The 15,631-nt window shown below is 46.1% G+C and overlaps 33 non-coding genes across 33 annotated transcripts; all 33 read left to right on the top strand.

The window, feature by feature from the left end:
• The first annotated feature begins 43 nt into the window (after positions 1 to 43).
• LOC148859235 (5S ribosomal RNA) lies at positions 44 to 162 on the top strand. The gene has a single exon (XR_016097024.1). It is a non-coding gene; the product is annotated as a 5S ribosomal RNA (ribosomal RNA).
• A 359-nt stretch (positions 163 to 521) lies between these two features.
• Positions 522 to 640, top strand: LOC148859234 (5S ribosomal RNA). The gene has a single exon (XR_016098282.1). It is a non-coding gene; the product is annotated as a 5S ribosomal RNA (ribosomal RNA).
• Positions 641 to 999: 359 nt separating this feature from the next.
• LOC148859233 (5S ribosomal RNA) lies at positions 1,000 to 1,118 on the top strand. The gene has a single exon (XR_016097563.1). It is a non-coding gene; the product is annotated as a 5S ribosomal RNA (ribosomal RNA).
• Positions 1,119 to 1,477: 359 nt separating this feature from the next.
• On the top strand, positions 1,478 to 1,596 carry LOC148859232 (5S ribosomal RNA). The gene has a single exon (XR_016095712.1). It is a non-coding gene; the product is annotated as a 5S ribosomal RNA (ribosomal RNA).
• Positions 1,597 to 1,955: 359 nt separating this feature from the next.
• LOC148859231 (5S ribosomal RNA) lies at positions 1,956 to 2,074 on the top strand. Its single transcript, XR_016098281.1, has one exon. It is a non-coding gene; the product is annotated as a 5S ribosomal RNA (ribosomal RNA).
• Positions 2,075 to 2,433: 359 nt separating this feature from the next.
• Positions 2,434 to 2,552, top strand: LOC148859230 (5S ribosomal RNA). The gene has a single exon (XR_016098280.1). It is a non-coding gene; the product is annotated as a 5S ribosomal RNA (ribosomal RNA).
• A 359-nt stretch (positions 2,553 to 2,911) lies between these two features.
• Positions 2,912 to 3,030, top strand: LOC148859229 (5S ribosomal RNA). Its single transcript, XR_016095643.1, has one exon. It is a non-coding gene; the product is annotated as a 5S ribosomal RNA (ribosomal RNA).
• A 359-nt stretch (positions 3,031 to 3,389) lies between these two features.
• Positions 3,390 to 3,508, top strand: LOC148859228 (5S ribosomal RNA). Its single transcript, XR_016097023.1, has one exon. It is a non-coding gene; the product is annotated as a 5S ribosomal RNA (ribosomal RNA).
• Positions 3,509 to 3,867: 359 nt separating this feature from the next.
• On the top strand, positions 3,868 to 3,986 carry LOC148859227 (5S ribosomal RNA). The gene has a single exon (XR_016098276.1). It is a non-coding gene; the product is annotated as a 5S ribosomal RNA (ribosomal RNA).
• Positions 3,987 to 4,345: 359 nt separating this feature from the next.
• Positions 4,346 to 4,464, top strand: LOC148859226 (5S ribosomal RNA). Its single transcript, XR_016097562.1, has one exon. It is a non-coding gene; the product is annotated as a 5S ribosomal RNA (ribosomal RNA).
• A 359-nt stretch (positions 4,465 to 4,823) lies between these two features.
• LOC148859225 (5S ribosomal RNA) lies at positions 4,824 to 4,942 on the top strand. The gene has a single exon (XR_016095711.1). It is a non-coding gene; the product is annotated as a 5S ribosomal RNA (ribosomal RNA).
• A 359-nt stretch (positions 4,943 to 5,301) lies between these two features.
• On the top strand, positions 5,302 to 5,420 carry LOC148859224 (5S ribosomal RNA). The gene has a single exon (XR_016098275.1). It is a non-coding gene; the product is annotated as a 5S ribosomal RNA (ribosomal RNA).
• A 359-nt stretch (positions 5,421 to 5,779) lies between these two features.
• On the top strand, positions 5,780 to 5,898 carry LOC148859223 (5S ribosomal RNA). The gene has a single exon (XR_016098273.1). It is a non-coding gene; the product is annotated as a 5S ribosomal RNA (ribosomal RNA).
• Positions 5,899 to 6,257: 359 nt separating this feature from the next.
• Positions 6,258 to 6,376, top strand: LOC148859222 (5S ribosomal RNA). The gene has a single exon (XR_016096365.1). It is a non-coding gene; the product is annotated as a 5S ribosomal RNA (ribosomal RNA).
• A 359-nt stretch (positions 6,377 to 6,735) lies between these two features.
• On the top strand, positions 6,736 to 6,854 carry LOC148859221 (5S ribosomal RNA). Its single transcript, XR_016095726.1, has one exon. It is a non-coding gene; the product is annotated as a 5S ribosomal RNA (ribosomal RNA).
• Positions 6,855 to 7,213: 359 nt separating this feature from the next.
• Positions 7,214 to 7,332, top strand: LOC148859220 (5S ribosomal RNA). The gene has a single exon (XR_016096005.1). It is a non-coding gene; the product is annotated as a 5S ribosomal RNA (ribosomal RNA).
• A 359-nt stretch (positions 7,333 to 7,691) lies between these two features.
• Positions 7,692 to 7,810, top strand: LOC148859219 (5S ribosomal RNA). The gene has a single exon (XR_016096364.1). It is a non-coding gene; the product is annotated as a 5S ribosomal RNA (ribosomal RNA).
• Positions 7,811 to 8,169: 359 nt separating this feature from the next.
• Positions 8,170 to 8,288, top strand: LOC148859218 (5S ribosomal RNA). The gene has a single exon (XR_016096363.1). It is a non-coding gene; the product is annotated as a 5S ribosomal RNA (ribosomal RNA).
• A 359-nt stretch (positions 8,289 to 8,647) lies between these two features.
• LOC148859217 (5S ribosomal RNA) lies at positions 8,648 to 8,766 on the top strand. The gene has a single exon (XR_016095695.1). It is a non-coding gene; the product is annotated as a 5S ribosomal RNA (ribosomal RNA).
• Positions 8,767 to 9,125: 359 nt separating this feature from the next.
• Positions 9,126 to 9,244, top strand: LOC148859216 (5S ribosomal RNA). Its single transcript, XR_016097022.1, has one exon. It is a non-coding gene; the product is annotated as a 5S ribosomal RNA (ribosomal RNA).
• A 359-nt stretch (positions 9,245 to 9,603) lies between these two features.
• LOC148859215 (5S ribosomal RNA) lies at positions 9,604 to 9,722 on the top strand. The gene has a single exon (XR_016098271.1). It is a non-coding gene; the product is annotated as a 5S ribosomal RNA (ribosomal RNA).
• Positions 9,723 to 10,081: 359 nt separating this feature from the next.
• Positions 10,082 to 10,200, top strand: LOC148859214 (5S ribosomal RNA). Its single transcript, XR_016098018.1, has one exon. It is a non-coding gene; the product is annotated as a 5S ribosomal RNA (ribosomal RNA).
• Positions 10,201 to 10,559: 359 nt separating this feature from the next.
• LOC148859213 (5S ribosomal RNA) lies at positions 10,560 to 10,678 on the top strand. The gene has a single exon (XR_016097561.1). It is a non-coding gene; the product is annotated as a 5S ribosomal RNA (ribosomal RNA).
• A 359-nt stretch (positions 10,679 to 11,037) lies between these two features.
• On the top strand, positions 11,038 to 11,156 carry LOC148859212 (5S ribosomal RNA). The gene has a single exon (XR_016096241.1). It is a non-coding gene; the product is annotated as a 5S ribosomal RNA (ribosomal RNA).
• Positions 11,157 to 11,515: 359 nt separating this feature from the next.
• LOC148859211 (5S ribosomal RNA) lies at positions 11,516 to 11,634 on the top strand. Its single transcript, XR_016098268.1, has one exon. It is a non-coding gene; the product is annotated as a 5S ribosomal RNA (ribosomal RNA).
• A 359-nt stretch (positions 11,635 to 11,993) lies between these two features.
• On the top strand, positions 11,994 to 12,112 carry LOC148859210 (5S ribosomal RNA). Its single transcript, XR_016097727.1, has one exon. It is a non-coding gene; the product is annotated as a 5S ribosomal RNA (ribosomal RNA).
• Positions 12,113 to 12,471: 359 nt separating this feature from the next.
• LOC148859209 (5S ribosomal RNA) lies at positions 12,472 to 12,590 on the top strand. Its single transcript, XR_016098265.1, has one exon. It is a non-coding gene; the product is annotated as a 5S ribosomal RNA (ribosomal RNA).
• A 359-nt stretch (positions 12,591 to 12,949) lies between these two features.
• On the top strand, positions 12,950 to 13,068 carry LOC148859208 (5S ribosomal RNA). The gene has a single exon (XR_016098017.1). It is a non-coding gene; the product is annotated as a 5S ribosomal RNA (ribosomal RNA).
• Positions 13,069 to 13,427: 359 nt separating this feature from the next.
• LOC148859207 (5S ribosomal RNA) lies at positions 13,428 to 13,546 on the top strand. Its single transcript, XR_016097560.1, has one exon. It is a non-coding gene; the product is annotated as a 5S ribosomal RNA (ribosomal RNA).
• Positions 13,547 to 13,905: 359 nt separating this feature from the next.
• On the top strand, positions 13,906 to 14,024 carry LOC148859206 (5S ribosomal RNA). The gene has a single exon (XR_016098261.1). It is a non-coding gene; the product is annotated as a 5S ribosomal RNA (ribosomal RNA).
• Positions 14,025 to 14,383: 359 nt separating this feature from the next.
• Positions 14,384 to 14,502, top strand: LOC148859205 (5S ribosomal RNA). Its single transcript, XR_016097559.1, has one exon. It is a non-coding gene; the product is annotated as a 5S ribosomal RNA (ribosomal RNA).
• A 359-nt stretch (positions 14,503 to 14,861) lies between these two features.
• On the top strand, positions 14,862 to 14,980 carry LOC148859204 (5S ribosomal RNA). The gene has a single exon (XR_016095725.1). It is a non-coding gene; the product is annotated as a 5S ribosomal RNA (ribosomal RNA).
• A 359-nt stretch (positions 14,981 to 15,339) lies between these two features.
• On the top strand, positions 15,340 to 15,458 carry LOC148859203 (5S ribosomal RNA). The gene has a single exon (XR_016095724.1). It is a non-coding gene; the product is annotated as a 5S ribosomal RNA (ribosomal RNA).
• The last annotated feature ends 173 nt before the right edge of the window (positions 15,459 to 15,631 follow it).

Below are 15,631 nucleotides of genomic sequence, written 5' to 3'. Positions count from 1 at the left end.
AAGATAATGAGTGCATAAAGATTAAGGCGAACAAGAAGCAAATAGGTGCGATCATACCAGCACTAATGCACCGGATCCCATCAGAACTCCGAAGTTAAGCGTGCTTGGGCGAGAGTAGTAATAGGATGGGTGACCTCCTGGGAAGTCCTCGTGTTGCACCCCAATTTTATTAATATTTTATTTTTGATATACTATTTGCAAATTCCATATGTCGTTTCGGCGAGACAACAGGAAACAACGTGCCGGATACTCGGACCATTTGCGGAACGACTGTCATTACTGAATGGGAACGGTGCAAAACCGGGCTTTTGGCATTCGTCGTGCATTGTGGGCCCCGCGATATTACTACATTTATCCGGGGATGCGGCAGATCTAGAAAGGAATAACTCCGCTCACCTGGGAGCTTGTGCACGGTAACCAAGGGAGGAAAGTTGCATATACCGTTTTTTCAAATCTGAAAGAATTAACGGAGGGGAGCAAGATAATGAGTGCATAAAGATTAAAACGAACAAGAAGCAAACGGGTGCGATCATACCAGCACTAATGCACCGGATCCCATCAGAACTCCGAAGTTAAGCGTGCTTGGGCGAGAGTAGTACTAGGATGGGTGACCTCCTGGGAAGTCCTCGTGTTGCACCCCAATTTTATTAATATTTTATTTTTGATATACTATTTGCAAATTCCATATGTCGTTTCGGCGAGACAACTGGAAACAACGTGCCGGATACTCGGACCATTTGCGGAACGACCGTCATTACTGAATGGGAACGGTGCAAAACCGGGCTTTTGGCATTCGTCGTGCATTGTGGGCCCCGCGATATTACTACATTTATCCGGGGATGCGGCAGATCTAGAAAGGAATAACTCCGCTCACCTGGGAGCTTGTGCACGGTAACCAAGGGAGGAAAGTTTTATACACCGTTTTTTCAAATCTGAAAGAATTAACGGAGGGGAGCAAGATAATGAGTGCATAAAGATTAAAGCGAACAAGAAGCAAACGGGTGCTATCATACCAGCACTAATGCACCGTATCCCATCAGAACTCCGAAGTTAAGCGTGCTTGGGCGAGAGTAGTACTAGGATGGGTGACCTCCTGGGAAGTCCTCGTGTTGCACCCCAATTTTATTAATATTTTATTTTTGATATACTATTTGCAAATTCCATATGTCGTTTCGGCGAGACAACTGGAAACAACGTGCCGGATACTCGGACCATTTGCGGAACGACCGTCATTACTGAATGGGAACGGTGCAAAACCGTGCTTTTGGCATTCGTCGTGCATTGTGGGCCCCGCGATATTACTACATTTATCCGGGGATGCGGCAGATCTAGAAAGGAATAACTCCGCTCACCTGGGAGCTTGTGCACGGTAACCAAGGGAGGAAAGTTGCATATACCGTTTTTTCAAATCTGAAAGAATTAACGGAGGGGAGCAAGATAATGAGTGCATAAAGATTAAAACGAACAAGAAACAAACGGGTGCGATCATACCAGCACTAATGCACCGGATCCCATCAGAACTCCGAAGTTAAGCGTGCTTGGGCGAGAGTAGTACTAGGATGGGTAACCTCCTGGGAAGTCCTCGTGTTGCACCCCAATTTTATTAATATTTTATTTTTGATATACTATTTGCAAATTCCATATGTCGTTTCGGCGAGACAACTGGAAACAACGTGCCGGATACTCGGACCATTTGCGGAACGACCGTCATTACTGAATGGGAACGGTGCAAAACCGGGCTTTTGGCATTCGTCGTGCATTGTGGGCCCCGCGATATTACTACATTTATCCGGCGATGCGGCAGATCTAGAAAGGAATAACTCCGCTCACCTGGGAGCTTGTGCACGGTAACCAAGGGAGGAAAGTTGCATATACCGTTTTTTCAAATCTGAAAGAATTAACGGAGGGGAGCAAGATAATGAGTGCATAAAGATTAAAACGAACTAGAAGCAAACGGGTGCGATCATACCAGCACTAATGCACCGGATCCCATCAGAACTCCGAAGTTAAGCGTGCTTGGGCGAGAGTAGTACTAGGATGGGTGACCTCCTGGGAAGTCCTCGTGTTGCACCCCAATTTTATTAATATTTTATTTTTGATATACTATTTGCAAATTCCATATGTCGTTTCGGCGAGACAACTGGAAACAACGTGCCGGATACTCGGACCATTTGCGGAACGACCGTCATTACTGAATGGGAACGGTGCAAAACCGGGCTTTTGGCATTCGTCGTGCATTGTGGGCCCCGCGATATTACTACATTTATCCGGGGATGCGGCAGATCTAGAAAGGAATAACTCCGCTCACCTGGGAGCTTGTGCACGGTCACCAAGGGAGGAAAGTTGTATACACCGTTTTTTCAAATCTGAAAGAATTAACGGAGGGGAGCAAGATAATGAGTGCATAAAGATTAAAGCGAACAAGAAGCAAACGGGTGCGATCATACCAGCACTAATGCACCGGATCCCATCAGAACTCCGAAGTTAAGCGTGCTTGGGCGAGAGTAGTACTAGGATGGGTGACCTCCTGGGAAGTCCTCGTGTTGCACCCCAATTTTATTAATATTTTATTTTTGATATACTATTTGCAAATTCCATATGTCGTTTCGGCGAGACAACTGGAAACAACGTGCCGGATACTCGGACCATTTGCGGAACGACCGTCATTACTGAATGGGAATGGTGCAAAACCGGGCTTTTGGCATTCATCGTGCATTGTGGGCCCCGTGATATTACTACATTTATCCGGGGATGCGGCAGATCTAGAAAGGAATAACTCCGCTCACCTGGGAGCTTGTGCACGGTAACCAAGGGAGGAAAGTTGCATATACCGTTTTTTCAAATCTGAAAGAATTAACGGAGGGGAGCAAGATAATGAGTGCATAAAGATTAAAACGAACAAGAAGCAAACGGGTGCGATCATACCAGCACTAATGCACCGGATCCCATCAGAACTCCGAAGTTAAGCGTGCTTGGGCGAGAGTAGTACCAGGATGGGTGACCTCCTGGGAAGTCCTCGTGTTGCACCCCAATTTTATTAATATTTTATTTTTGATATACTATTTGCAAATTCCATATGTCGTTTCGGCGAGACAACTGGAAACAACGTGCCGGATACTCGGACCATTTGCGGAACGACCGTCATTACTGAATGGGAACGGTGCAAAACCGGGCTTTTGGCATTCGTCGTGCATTGTGGGCCCCGCGATATTACTACATTTATCCGGGGATGCGGCAGATCTAGAAAGGAATAACTCCGCTCACCTGGGAGCTTGTGCACGGTCACCAAGGGAGGAAAGTTGTATACACCGTTTTTTCAAATCTGAAAGAATTAACGGAGGGGAGCAAGATAATGAGTGCATAAAGATTAAGGCGAACAAGAAGCAAATAGGTGCGATCATACCAGCACTAATGCACCGGATCCCATCAGAACTCCGAAGTTAAGCGTGCTTGGGCGAGAGTAGTAATAGGATGGGTGACCTCCTGGGAAGTCCTCGTGTTGCACCCCAATTTTATTAATATTTTATTTTTGATATACTATTTGCAAATTCCATATGTCGTTTCGGCGAGACAACAGGAAACAACGTGCCGGATACTCGGACCATTTGCGGAACGACTGTCATTACTGAATGGGAACGGTGCAAAACCGGGCTTTTGGCATTCGTCGTGCATTGTGGGCCCCGCGATATTACTACATTTATCCGGGGATGCGGCAGATCTAGAAAGGAATAACTCCGCTCACCTGGGAGCTTGTGCACGGTAACCAAGGGAGGAAAGTTGCATATACCGTTTTTTCAAATCTGAAAGAATTAACGGAGGGGAGCAAGATAATGAGTGCATAAAGATTAAAACGAACAAGAAGCAAACGGGTGCGATCATACCAGCACTAATGCACCGGATCCCATCAGAACTCCGAAGTTAAGCGTGCTTGGGCGAGAGTAGTACTAGGATGGGTGACCTCCTGGGAAGTCCTCGTGTTGCACCCCAATTTTATTAATATTTTATTTTTGATATACTATTTGCAAATTCCATATGTCGTTTCGGCGAGACAACTGGAAACAACGTGCCGGATACTCGGACCATTTGCGGAACGACCGTCATTACTGAATGGGAACGGTGCAAAACCGGGCTTTTGGCATTCGTCGTGCATTGTGGGCCCCGCGATATTACTACATTTATCCGGGGATGCGGCAGATCTAGAAAGGAATAACTCCGCTCACCTGGGAGCTTGTGCACGGTAACCAAGGGAGGAAAGTTTTATACACCGTTTTTTCAAATCTGAAAGAATTAACGGAGGGGAGCAAGATAATGAGTGCATAAAGATTAAAGCGAACAAGAAGCAAACGGGTGCTATCATACCAGCACTAATGCACCGTATCCCATCAGAACTCCGAAGTTAAGCGTGCTTGGGCGAGAGTAGTACTAGGATGGGTGACCTCCTGGGAAGTCCTCGTGTTGCACCCCAATTTTATTAATATTTTATTTTTGATATACTATTTGCAAATTCCATATGTCGTTTCGGCGAGACAACTGGAAACAACGTGCCGGATACTCGGACCATTTGCGGAACGACCGTCATTACTGAATGGGAACGGTGCAAAACCGTGCTTTTGGCATTCGTCGTGCATTGTGGGCCCCGCGATATTACTACATTTATCCGGGGATGCGGCAGATCTAGAAAGGAATAACTCCGCTCACCTGGGAGCTTGTGCACGGTAACCAAGGGAGGAAAGTTGCATATACCGTTTTTTCAAATCTGAAAGAATTAACGGAGGGGAGCAAGATAATGAGTGCATAAAGATTAAAACGAACAAGAAACAAACGGGTGCGATCATACCAGCACTAATGCACCGGATCCCATCAGAACTCCGAAGTTAAGCGTGCTTGGGCGAGAGTAGTACTAGGATGGGTAACCTCCTGGGAAGTCCTCGTGTTGCACCCCAATTTTATTAATATTTTATTTTTGATATACTATTTGCAAATTCCATATGTCGTTTCGGCGAGACAACTGGAAACAACGTGCCGGATACTCGGACCATTTGCGGAACGACCGTCATTACTGAATGGGAACGGTGCAAAACCGGGCTTTTGGCATTCGTCGTGCATTGTGGGCCCCGCGATATTACTACATTTATCCGGCGATGCGGCAGATCTAGAAAGGAATAACTCCGCTCACCTGGGAGCTTGTGCACGGTAACCAAGGGAGGAAAGTTGCATATACCGTTTTTTCAAATCTGAAAGAATTAACGGAGGGGAGCAAGATAATGAGTGCATAAAGATTAAAACGAACTAGAAGCAAACGGGTGCGATCATACCAGCACTAATGCACCGGATCCCATCAGAACTCCGAAGTTAAGCGTGCTTGGGCGAGAGTAGTACTAGGATGGGTGACCTCCTGGGAAGTCCTCGTGTTGCACCCCAATTTTATTAATATTTTATTTTTGATATACTATTTGCAAATTCCATATGTCGTTTCGGCGAGACAACTGGAAACAACGTGCCGGATACTCGGACCATTTGCGGAACGACCGTCATTACTGAATGGGAACGGTGCAAAACCGGGCTTTTGGCATTCGTCGTGCATTGTGGGCCCCGCGATATTACTACATTTATCCGGGGATGCGGCAGATCTAGAAAGGAATAACTCCGCTCACCTGGGAGCTTGTGCACGGTCACCAAGGGAGGAAAGTTGTATACACCGTTTTTTCAAATCTGAAAGAATTAACGGAGGGGAGCAAGATAATGAGTGCATAAAGATTAAAGCGAACAAGAAGCAAACGGGTGCGATCATACCAGCACTAATGCACCGGATCCCATCAGAACTCCGAAGTTAAGCGTGCTTGGGCGAGAGTAGTACTAGGATGGGTGACCTCCTGGGAAGTCCTCGTGTTGCACCCCAATTTTATTAATATTTTATTTTTGATATACTATTTGCAAATTCCATATGTCGTTTCGGCGAGACAACTGGAAACAACGTGCCGGATACTCGGACCATTTTCGGAACGACCGTCATTACTGAATGGGAACGGTGCAAAACCGGGCTTTTGGCATTCGTCGTGCATTGTGGGCCCCGCGGTATTACTACATTTATCCGGGGATGCGGCAGATCTAGAAAGGAATAACTCCGCTCACCTGGGAGCTTGTGCACGGTTACCAAGGGAGGAAAGTTGCATACACCATTTTTTCAAATCTGAAAGAATTAATGGAGGGGAGCAAGATAGTGAGTGCATAAAGATTAAAGCGAACAAGAAGAAAACGGGTGCGATCATACCAGCACTAATGCACCGGATCCCATCAGAACTCCGAAATTAAGCGTGCTTGGGCGAGAGTAGTACTAGGATGGGTGACCTCCTGGGAAGTCCTCGTGTTGCACCCCAATTTTATTAATATTTTATTTTTGATATACTATTTGCAAATTCCATATGTCGTTTCGGCGAGACAACTGGAAACAACGTGCCGGATACTCGGACCATTTGCGGAACGACCGTCATTACTGAATGGGAATGGTGCAAAACCGGGCTTTTGGCATTCGTCGTGCATTGTGGGCCCCGTGATATTACTACATTTATCCGGGGATGCGGCAGATCTAGAAAGGAATAACTCCGCTCACCTGGGAGCTTGTGCACGGTAACCAAGGGAGGAAAGTTGCATATACCGTTTTTTCAAATCTGAAAGAATTAACGGAGGGGAGCAAGATAATGAGTGCATAAAGATTAAAACGAACAAGAAGCAAACGGGTGCGATCATACCAGCACTAATGCACCGGATCCCATCAGAACTCCGAAGTTAAGTGTGCTTGGGCGAGAGTAGTACTAGGATGGGTGACCTCCTGGGAAGTCCTCGTGTTGCACCCCAATTTTATTAATATTTTATTTTTGATATACTATTTGCAAATTCCATATGTCGTTTCGGCGAGACAACTGGAAACAACGTGTCGGATACTCGGACCATTTGCGGAACGACCGTCATTACTGAATGGGAACGGTGCAAAACCGGGCTTTTGGCATTCGTCGTGCATTGTGGGCCCCGCGATATTACTACATTTATCCGGGGATGCGGCAGATCTAGAAAGGAATAACTCCGCTCACCTGGGAGCTTGTGCACGGTCACCAAGGGAAGAAAGTTGTATACACCGTTTTTTCAAATCTGAAAGAATTAACGGAGGGGAGCAAGATAATGAGTGCATAAAGATTAAGGCGAACAAGAAGCAAATAGGTGCGATCATACCAGCACTAATGCACCGGATCCCATCAGAACTCCGAAGTTAAGCGTGCTTGGGCGAGAGTAGTACTAGGATGGGTGACCTCCTGGGAAGTCCTCGTGTTGCACCCCAATTTTATTAATATTTTATTTTTGATATAATATTTGCAAATTCCATATGTCGTTTCGGCGAGACAACAGGAAACAACGTGCCGGATACTCGGACCATTTGCGGAACGACTGTCATTACTGAATGGGAACGGTGCAAAACCGGGCTTTTGGCATTCGTCGTGCATTGTGGGCCCCGCGATATTACTACATTTATCCGGGGATGCGGCAGATCTAGAAAGGAATAACTCCGCTCACCTGGGAGCTTGTGCACGGTTACCAAGGGAGGAAAGTTGCATACACCATTTTTTCAAGTCTGAAAGAATTAATGGAGGGGAGCAAGATAGTGAGTGCATAAAGATTAAAGCGAACAAGAAGAAAACGGGTGCGATCATACCAGCACTAATGCACCGGATCCCATCAGAACTCCGAAATTAAGCGTGCTTGGGCGAGAGTAGTACTAGGATGGGTGACCTCCTGGGAAGTCCTCGTGTTGCACCCCAATTTTATTAATATTTTATTTTTGATATACTATTTGCAAATTCCATATGTCGTTTCGGCGAGACAACTGGAAACAACGTGCCGGATACTCGGACCATTTTCGGAACGACCGTCATTACTGAATGGGAACGGTGCAAAACCGGGCTTTTGGCATTCGTCGTGCATTGTGGGCCCCGCGATATTACTACATTTATCCGGGGATGCGGCAGATCTAGAAAGGAATAACTCCGCTCACCTGGGAGCTTGTGCACGGTTACCAAGGGAGGAAAGTTGCATACACCGTTTTTTCAAATCTGAAAGAATTAATGGAGGGGAGCAAGATAGTGAGTGCATAAAGATTAAAGCGAACAAGAAGAAAACGGGTGCGATCATACCAGCACTAATGCACCGGATCCCATCAGAACTCCGAAATTAAGCGTGCTTGGGCGAGAGTAGTACTAGGATGGGTGACCTCCTGGGAAGTCCTCGTGTTGCACCCCAATTTTATTAATATTTTATTTTTGATATACTATTTGCAAATTCCATATGTCGTTTCGGCGAGACAACTGGAAACAACGTGCCGGATACTCGGACCATTTGCGGAACGACCGTCATTACTGAATGGGAATGGTGCAAAACCGGGCTTTTGGCATTCATCGTGCATTGTGGGCCCCGTGATATTACTACATTTATCCGGGGATGCGGCAGATCTAGAAAGGAATAACTCCGCTCACCTGGGAGCTTGTGCACGGTAACCAAGGGAGGAAAGTTGCATATACCGTTTTTTCAAATCTGAAAGAATTAACGGAGGGGAGCAAGATAATGAGTGCATAAAGATTAAAACGAACAAGAAGCAAACGGGTGCGATCATACCTGCACTAATGCACCGGATCCCATCAGAACTCCGAAGTTAAGCGTGCTTGGGCGAGAGTAGTACTAGGATGGGTGACCTCCTGGGAAGTCCTCGTGTTGCACCCCAATTTTATTAATATTTTATTTTTGATATACTATTTGCAAATTCCATATGTCGTTTCGGCGAGACAACTGGAAACAACGTGCCGGATACTCGGACCATTTGCGGAACGACCGTCATTACTGAATGGGAACGGTGCAAAACCGGGCTTTTGGCATTCGTCGTGCATTGTGGGCCCCGCGATATTACTACATTTATCCGGGGATGCGGCAGATCTAGAAAGGAATAACTCCGCTCACCTGGGAGCTTGTGCACGGTCACCAAGGGAGGAAAGTTGTATACACCGTTTTTTCAAATCTGAAAGAATTAACGGAGGGGAGCAAGATAATGAGTGCATAAAGATTAAGGCGAACAAGAAGCAAATAGGTGCGATCATACCAGCACTAATGCACCGGATCCCATCAGAACTCCGAAGTTAAGCGTGCTTGGGCGAGAGTAGTAATAGGATGGGTGACCTCCTGGGAAGTCCTCGTGTTGCACCCCAATTTTATTAATATTTTATTTTTGATATACTATTTGCAAATTCCATATGTCGTTTCGGCGAGACAACAGGAAACAACGTGCCGGATACTCGGACCATTTGCGGAACGACTGTCATTACTGAATGGGAACGGTGCAAAACCGGGCTTTTGGCATTCGTCGTGCATTGTGGGCCCCGCGATATTACTACATTTATCCGGGGATGCGGCAGATCTAGAAAGGAATAACTCCGCTCACCTGGGAGCTTGTGCACGGTAACCAAGGGAGGAAAGTTGCATATACCGTTTTTTCAAATCTGAAAGAATTAACGGAGGGGAGCAAGATAATGAGTGCATAAAGATTAAAACGAACAAGAAGCAAACGGGTGCGATCATACCAGCACTAATGCACCGGATCCCATCAGAACTCCGAAGTTAAGCGTGCTTGGGCGAGAGTAGTACTAGGATGGGTGACCTCCTGGGAAGTCCTCGTGTTGCACCCCAATTTTATTAATATTTTATTTTTGATATACTATTTGCAAATTCCATATGTCGTTTCGGCGAGACAACTGGAAACAACGTGCCGGATACTCGGACCATTTGCGGAACGACCGTCATTACTGAATGGGAACGGTGCAAAACCGGGCTTTTGGCATTCGTCGTGCATTGTGGGCCCCGCGATATTACTACATTTATCCGGGGATGCGGAAGATCTAGAAAGGAATAACTCCGCTCACCTGGGAGCTTGTGCACGGTAACCAAGGGAGGAAAGTTTTATACACCGTTTTTTCAAATCTGAAAGAATTAACGGAGGGGATTAAGATAATGAGTGCATAAAGATTAAAGCGAACAAGAAGCAAACGGGTGCTATCATACCAGCACTAATGCACCGTATCCCATCAGAACTCCGAAGTTAAGCGTGCTTGGGCGAGAGTAGTATTAGGATGGGTGACCTCCTGGGAACTCCTCGTGTTGCACCCCAATTTTATTAATATTTTATTTTTGATATACTATTTGCAAATTCCATATGTCGTTTCGGCGAGACAACTGGAAACAACGTGCCGGATACTCGGACCATTTGCGGAACGACCGTCATTACTGAATGGGAACGGTGCAAAACCGGGCTTTTGGCATTCGTCGTGCATTGTGGGCCCCGCGATATTACTACATTTATCCGGGGATGCGGCAGATCTAGAAAGGAATAACTCCGCTCACCTGGGAGCTTGTGCACGGTAACCAAGGGAGGAAAGTTTTATACACCGTTTTTTCAAATCTGAAAGAATTAACGGAGGGGAGCAAGATAATGAGTGCATAAAGATTAAAGCGAACAAGAAGCAAACGGGTGCTATCATACCAGCACTAATGCACCGTATCCCATCAGAACTCCGAAGTTAAGCGTGCTTGGGCGAGAGTAGTACTAGGATGGGTGACCTCCTGGGAAGTCCTCGTGTTGCACCCCAATTTTATTAATATTTTATTTTTGATATACTATTTGCAAATTCCATATGTCGTTTCGGCGAGACAACTGGAAACAACGTGCCGGATACTCGGACCATTTGCGGAACGACCGTCATTACTGAATGGGAACGGTGCAAAACCGTGCTTTTGGCATTCGTCGTGCATTGTGGGCCCCGCGATATTACTACATTTATCCGGGGATGCGGCAGATCTAGAAAGGAATAACTCCGCTCACCTGGGAGCTTGTGCACGGTAACCAAGGGAGGAAAGTTGCATATACCGTTTTTTCAAATCTGAAAGAATTAACGGAGGGGAGCAAGATAATGAGTGCATAAAGATTAAAACGAACAAGAAACAAACTGGTGCGATCATACCAGCACTAATGCACCGGATCCCATCAGAACTCCGAAGTTAAGCGTGCTTGGGCGAGAGTAGTACTAGGATGGGTAACCTCCTGGGAAGTCCTCGTGTTGCACCCCAATTTTATTAATATTTTATTTTTGATATACTATTTGCAAATTCCATATGTCGTTTCGGCGAGACAACTGGAAACAACGTGCCGGATACTCGGACCATTTGCGGAACGACCGTCATTACTGAATGGGAACGGTGCAAAACCGGGCTTTTGGCATTCGTCGTGCATTGTGGGCCCCGCGATATTACTACATTTATCCGGCGATGCGGCAGATCTAGAAAGGAATAACTCCGCTCACCTGGGAGCTTGTGCACGGTAACCAAGGGAGGAAAGTTGCATATACCGTTTTTTCAAATCTGAAAGAATTAACGGAGGGGAGCAAGATAATGAGTGCATAAAGATTAAAACGAACTAGAAGCAAACGGGTGCGATCATACCAGCACTAATGCACCGGATCCCATCAGAACTCCGAAGTTAAGCGTGCTTGGGCGAGAGTAGTACTAGGATGGGTGACCTCCTGGGAAGTCCTCGTGTTGCACCCCAATTTTATTAATATTTTATTTTTGATATACTATTTGCAAATTCCATATGTCGTTTCGGCGAGACAACTGGAAACAACGTGCCGGATACTCGGACCATTTGCGGAACGACCGTCATTACTGAATGGGAACGGTGCAAAACCGGGCTTTTGGCATTCGTCGTGCATTGTGGGCCCCGCGATATTACTACATTTATCCGGGGATGCGGCAGATCTAGAAAGGAATAACTCCGCTCACCTGGGAGCTTGTGCACGGTCACCAAGGGAGGAAAGTTGTATACACCGTTTTTTCAAATCTGAAAGAATTAACGGAGGGGAGCAAGATAATGAGTGCATAAAGATTAAGGCGAACAAGAAGCAAATAGGTGCGATCATACCAGCACTAATGCACCGGATCCCATCAGAACTCCGAAGTTAAGCGTGCTTGGTCGAGAGTAGTAATAGGATGGGTGACCTCCTGGGAAGTCCTCGTGTTGCACCCCAATTTTATTAATATTTTATTTTTGATATACTATTTGCAAATTCCATATGTCGTTTCGGCGAGACAACAGGAAACAACGTGCCGGATACTCGGACCATTTGCGGAACGACTGTCATTACTGAATGGGAACGGTGCAAAACCGGGCTTTTGGCATTCGTCGTGCATTGTGGGCCCCGCGATATTACTACATTTATCCGGGGATGCGGCAGATCTAGAAAGGAATAACTCCGCTCACCTGGGAGCTTGTGCACGGTAACCAAGGGAGGAAAGTTGCATATACCGTTTTTTCAAATCTGAAAGAATTAACGGAGGGGAGCAAGATAATGAGTGCATAAAGATTAAAACGAACAAGAAGCAAACGGGTGCGATCATACCAGCACTAATGCACCGGATCCCATCAGAACTCCGAAGTTAAGCGTGCTTGGGCGAGAGTAGTACTAGGATGGGTGACCTCCTGGGAAGTCCTCGTGTTGCACCCCAATTTTATTAATATTTTATTTTTGATATACTATTTGCAAATTCCATATGTCGTTTCGGCGAGACAACTGGAAACAACGTGCCGAATACTCGGACCATTTGCGGAACGACCGTCATTACTGAATGGGAACGGTGCAAAACCGGGCTTTTGGCATTCGTCGTGCATTGTGGGCCCCGCGATATCACTACATTTATCCGGGGATGCGGCAGATCTAGAAAGGAATAACTCCGCTCACCTGGGAGCTTGTGCACGGTAACCAAGGGAGGAAAGTTTTATACACCGTTTTTTCAAATCTGAAAGAATTAACGGAGGGGATTAAGATAATGAGTGCATAAAGATTAAAGCGAACAAGAAGCAAACGGGTGCTATCATACCAGCACTAATGCACCGTATCCCATCAGAACTCCGAAGTTAAGCGTGCTTGGGCGAGAGTAGTATTAGGATGGGTGACCTCCTGGGAACTCCTCGTGTTGCACCCCAATTTTATTAATATTTTATTTTTGATATACTATTTGCAAATTCCATATGTCGTTTCGGCGAGACAACTGGAAACAACGTGCCGGATACTCGGACCATTTGCGGAACGACCGTCATTACTGAATGGGAACGGTGCAAAACCGGGCTTTTGGCATTCGTCGTGCATTGTGGGCCCCGCGATATTACTACATTTATCCGGGGATGCGGCAGATCTAGAAAGGAATAACTCCGCTCACCTGGGAGCTTGTGCACGGTAACCAAGGGAGGAAAGTTTTATACACCGTTTTTTCAAATCTGAAAGAATTAACGGAGGGGAGCAAGATAATGAGTGCATAAAGATTAAAGCGAACAAGAAGCAAACGGGTGCTATCATACCAGCACTAATGCACCGTATCCCATCAGAACTCCGAAGTTAAGCGTGCTTGGGCGAGAGTAGTACTAGGATGGGTGACCTCCTGGGAAGTCCTCGTGTTGCACCCCAATTTTATTAATATTTTATTTTTGATATACTATTTGCAAATTCCATATGTCGTTTCGGCGAGACAACTGGAAACAACGTGCCGGATACTCGGACCATTTGCGGAACGACCGTCATTACTGAATGGGAACGGTGCAAAACCGGGCTTTTGGCATTCGTCGTGCATTGTGGGCCCCGCGATATTACTACATTTATCCGGGGATGCGGCAGATCTAGAAAGGAATAACTCCGCTCACCTGGGAGCTTGTGCACGGTAACCAAGGGAGGAAAGTTGCATATACCGTTTTTTCAAATCTGAAAGAATTAACGGAGGGGAGCAAGATAATGAGTGCATAAAGATTAAAACGAACTAGAAGCAAACGGGTGCGATCATACCAGCACTAATGCACCGGATCCCATCAGAACTCCGAAGTTAAGCGTGCTTGGGCGAGAGTAGTACTAGGATGGGTGACCTCCTGGGAAGTCCTCGTGTTGCACCCCAATTTTATTAATATTTTATTTTTGATATACTATTTGCAAATTCCATATGTCGTTTCGGCGAGACAACTGGAAACAACGTGCCGGATACTCGGACCATTTGCGGAACGACCGTCATTACTGAATGGGAACGGTGCAAAACCGGGCTTTTGGCATTCGTCGTGCATTGTGGGCCCCGCGATATTACTACATTTATCCGGGGATGCGGCAGATCTAGAAAGGAATAACTCCGCTCACCTGGGAGCTTGTGCACGGTAACCAAGGGAGGAAAGTTTTATACACCGTTTTTTCAAATCTGAAAGAATTAACGGAGGGGAGCAAGATAATGAGTGCATAAAGATTAAAGCGAACAAGAAGCAAACGGGTGCTATCATACCAGCACTAATGCACCGTATCCCATCAGAACTCCGAAGTTAAGCGTGCTTGGGCGAGAGTAGTACTAGGATGGGTGACCTCCTGGGAAGTCCTCGTGTTGCACCCCAATTTTATTAATATTTTATTTTTGATATACTATTTGCAAATTCCATATGTCGTTTCGGCGAGACAACTGGAAACAACGTGCCGGATACTCGGACCATTTGCGGAACGACCGTCATTACTGAATGGGAACGGTGCAAAACCGTGCTTTTGGCATTCGTCGTGCATTGTGGGCCCCGCGATATTACTACATTTATCCGGGGATGCGGCAGATCTAGAAAGGAATAACTCCGCTCACCTGGGAGCTTGTGCACGGTAACCAAGGGAGGAAAGTTGCATATACCGTTTTTTCAAATCTGAAAGAATTAACGGAGGGGAGCAAGATAATGAGTGCATAAAGATTAAAACGAACAAGAAACAAACGGGTGCGATCATACCAGCACTAATGCACCGGATCCCATCAGAACTCCGAAGTTAAGTGTGCTTGGGCGAGAGTAGTACTAGGATGGGTGACCTCCTGGGAAGTCCTCGTGTTGCACCCCAATTTTATTAATATTTTATTTTTGATATACTATTTGCAAATTCCATATGTCGTTTCGGCGAGACAACTGGAAACAACGTGCCGGATACTCGGACCATTTGCGGAACGACCGTCATTACTGAATGGGAATGGTGCAAAACCGGGCTTTTGGCATTCGTCGTGCATTGTGGGCCCCGTGATATTACTACATTTATCCGGGGATGCGGCAGATCTAGAAAGGAATAACTCCGCTCACCTGGGAGCTTGTGCACGGTAACCAAGGGAGGAAAGTTGCATATACCGTTTTTTCAAATCTGAAAGAATTAACGGAGGGGAGCAAGATAATGAGTGCATAAAGATTAAAACGAACAAGAAGCAAACGGGTGCGATCATACCAGCACTAATGCACCGGATCCCATCAGAACTCCGAAGTTAAGTGTGCTTGGGCGAGAGTAGTACTAGGATGGGTGACCTCCTGGGAAGTCCTCGTGTTGCACCCCAATTTTATTAATATTTTATTTTTGATATACTATTTGCAAATTCCATATGTCGTTTCGGCGAGACAACTGGAAACAACGTGTCGGATACTCGGACCATTTGCGGAACGACCGTCATTACTGAATGGGAACGGTGCAAAACCGGGCTTTTGGCATTCGTCGTGCATTGTGGGCCC

Source organism: Nelumbo lutea, chromosome 4 (assembly GCF_056320005.1).
Source record: "Nelumbo lutea isolate HS-2025 chromosome 4, American lotus-T2T, whole genome shotgun sequence".
Classification (NCBI taxonomy): Eukaryota; Viridiplantae; Streptophyta; class Magnoliopsida; order Proteales; family Nelumbonaceae; genus Nelumbo; species Nelumbo lutea.
This window is presented reverse-complemented; position numbering and strand designations above follow the sequence as displayed.